Source organism: Ailuropoda melanoleuca, chromosome 10 (genome assembly GCF_002007445.2).
Source record: "Ailuropoda melanoleuca isolate Jingjing chromosome 10, ASM200744v2, whole genome shotgun sequence".
Taxonomy (NCBI): Eukaryota; Metazoa; Chordata; class Mammalia; order Carnivora; family Ursidae; genus Ailuropoda; species Ailuropoda melanoleuca.
Window position 1 is genome coordinate 10,238,395 of NC_048227.1, and position 3,624 is coordinate 10,242,018.

Below are 3,624 nucleotides of genomic sequence, written 5' to 3' on the forward strand. Positions count from 1 at the left end.
AGCGGAAGAGCCTGACGTGGGGCTCGATCCCAGAACTCCGGGATAACGCCCTGAGCCGAAGGCAGATGTTTAACGACTGAGCCACCCAGGCGCCCCTCTTTTATGACTTTCTTAACAGCATTTTCTTTTCTCTAGATTCCTTTATTGGACGAATACAGTCCATAATCCATATAACACCCAAAATACGCATCAATGAACTGTTTCTGTTACGGCAAAGCCTTACCAGTTGACAGGAGGCTAGTAACAGGTATGTTTTGGGAGAGTCAAAAGTTATACGTGGATTTTCTATGTGTGTTGGGGGGGTCAGTGCCCCCAAGGGGCTCCTGTGTTGTCCAAGTGTCAGCTGTACTTCATTCCTTTTAACGACCGAATAATAATCCCGCTGTACGGTTGTACCACATCTGTTGCCCCATTCATCAGCGGGCAGCCACGTGGGCTGTTTCCACCTCTTGGCTAATGTGACTAGGGCTGCTGTGGACATCTGGGATCACGCATTATTTATCTGTTCTCCATGATAACGGCTGCTGCTATAAGTCACCAGGTTTGTGCTAACTTGTTACAGCAGCAGTAGAAAACTAATGCAGATGCTAAACCAAGCTTAGAGAGAGCCTTCCAGGAGTGAGTTCAAGACTTGAGTGCGGGGCCGGACTCCATAGGTACCTTTGCTGGCTCAGGCAGGCAGAGAACATTCCAGACAGCCAGCTCCCAGCTTCCCTCAGGAAGGCCGATCCTGAGATCCTAAGAAAAGGAGAGACAGCTGAGGCCAGGGGTGAGCCGGGGGGCAGGCTGCAGCATGCTGAGGCCCCCGCTGGCCCCCCTCACCCCTCTCTCGCCCTCCATGGGGCTGGCGTAATGGGGATCTCCTGAGCTCCTCAGCAATCAGCTGGTTTACACCCCGTGGGGCTCTCCTTTTTGGCTGGAGCGTGACCAGGTGCCTTCTGTCGCGGCACAGCCTGTGGCCCGGCCCTGTCCCCCTCTTCCAATTAGGCCTGCCACCCACCTGCTGGGGACCCGGCAACGTGCGACCCCTTTCTCAACAGAAGGCACGGATTATTAACACACGGGTCAAAGACCTTGACCCTGCCACGGTTCCCTCTAAAGGCAGTGACGCTGACCCAGAGCTCGGGGCCTGACAACGGGGCTCCCTCCCGCCTCTGCCCCAGCTTCTGTCCTCATTAAAACAGCCATCCCTCACAGGGTCACACGTGCACACTTACCTCACGTTTATCAGCTTTATGAACCCACTTTTGAGTCCAAAGCCGCACAGCCGTTCTTGGTGTTTCGTCCCGAGTGGCTTGTCCCCCACGGCTCACACGTCCTGTGTCCACGCTGCTGTGTCCTCCTGCCGATTACCCCCCCCCACTCCCCTTGCCTGGCAGACTTTTTCTGTCTCTGAGGCATGGGACCCCATGTTCCGTAATGACTTAGAAATTCTGGCTGGCATTTTAAACTGGGGTTTCTCCTTCCCTGCTCGTGAATCCAAGAGGCAGTATGGGGTCAAGTTCCAATCTCAGCTTGGCCACGGCATGACCTTGACCTGTGTTCTGTTGCTGCTCCTATGAAACCCAAAGAAACCCCAAAATGTAGTGGCATAGACCAGATCACCCCAAACTTAGAGCCTGTCGTGATTTCTATGGGTCAGGAATTCTGGAAGCACCGTGCTTGGCCAGGCAACTCTGAGCGTGAGGGGTCTTTCCAGCTGTTTTAGGCAGGTTGGGGACCCGGGGGCATGGGGTAGCTGGGGGGCGGCTGGAGATGTCTCTCCATGTGGACACATCGGCAGCAAGAGTTTGAGCTTCTGCGAAGTGTGGTGGGCTCAGGGCAGCCAGACTGATCCATCACAGGGGAGCTCAGGGCTGCAGTGACAATGTTCTAGAAAGCTAGCCTCACTTCTACCCTACTCACGGACCAGTCTTTTTTTTTTTATTTTATTATATTATGTTAATCACCATACAGTACATCCCCAGATTCCGATGTAAAGTTTGATGCTTCATTAGTTGCGTACGGACCAGTCTTATTACTAAGGTCGCCCCAGAATTGAGGGGATTTGCAGCCTGGTTTTAAAGCTATGGCAAGAAAGTCATTTCCTGTCTCTGGGCCTCAGTTTCCACACCCAGGAAATGGGGCTAATCCTACCTCATCAGAGAGTTGTTGTCAGGGTTGAATTAAATAGCATATATGAAAATGTCGTGGACCTGGCAGGTGTTCACCCCCACATGGGGCTCTGGGTGAGGGGCGGGGGTGGGGGAGGACATGACCCTTGGAGGGTTGAGGCAGAAGAAGTCGGGTATGAGTCCCCTGGTGGGTCCCCACTCCTCTCAGTATATAAGCAAAACCCTCCTCGACCTGCCACCATTCTTTGACTTTACTTCTCTGCCCCATGCTCACTTCACTCCTGTCTTATGGACCTTCTCCCTGTTACTGAAAGACCCTTGGCACTCTCTGCCTCAGGGCCTTTGCACAGGCCTGTCTCTCTGGAATGCTTTCCCCCCAGATATTGGCATGGTTTATTCTCTTCTCTCATCAATTCCGCATTAAACCATCAGTTTTATCAATGAAGTCCTCCTTGACCCACATTTAAAATCCCAGTCCCTGTCTCAAACCCTTGATCCCCCTTTATCATGTTTTTTTTTTCCCCAGTGACACTGTAGTGGGTTTCCTCGTGGTCCCCCCAAACGCATGTCCGCATCCTAACCCCCAGAACCTGTGAATGAGTTTATTTGGAAACAGGGTCTTTGCAGATGTAATCAAGTTAGGGATCTTGAGATGAGGTCATCCTAGATGATCTGGGCGGGACTTAAATCCAATGGCAAGTGTCTCTGGACACACACAGAGGGACACCCCGGGGAGAGAGCTAGGGGGAGAACAGAAGGCCACACGAAGACAGACACAGAGACTGGAGGGAGGCAACCACAAGCCTAGGAACGCCTGGAACCACTGGCTGCTGAGTGGTGAAATGGGAGTGTCTGGTCAGCCAGGATGCCCTGAGGTGAACTCCTATAAATGCTTCAAAACCTTCTTCTCTGAAGCCCATCCTGAGCCGCTAGCTGGTTCTGTGCTCTGTGCACGTATTTCCAAACATATGGAAATTTCCATACATATGGCTGTCAGTTTCCTGGCCACGCTGTGGTTACTCATGCCCCTCTGGCCCTCCTGTCAGGCTTTGGGGTCCACAGGGGCGGAGTCCACAGGGGCTGGGCCCGTGTCTGCCCTGCTTAGCTTTCTCAGTGGCAGCACCAGGCTTGGTGCAGCATGGCAGCCATGCATTGGGGGGGGTGACCAATGTGAACCCCCTTGCAAGGTGGTAGGGTTGGGAAGACTAGATGGGGCAGGTTAGAGGGTGCTGGCTGGTCTGGGGAGGTTTCTGTGGGAGGCGACCCTATGGGGGAGAGGCAGCTTGGCCTGGGGGAGGGAGGTGAGCAAAGGAGCAAGGACAGGGTGTGCAGAGGACATAGAGTGAACTACTTTGGACCCGCGGTGGGGGCGGGGGAGCTCTTGCATTAGGAGCCAGATTCCAATATGGCAGGTTTTCTTCCTCGGCCCAGACTCCCCATCCAGGGCTCCCCCAGGCCCCGAGGGCCTTCACATCATGCTTGCCCACGCCCAGGCTCTTCCTCCAGTCCC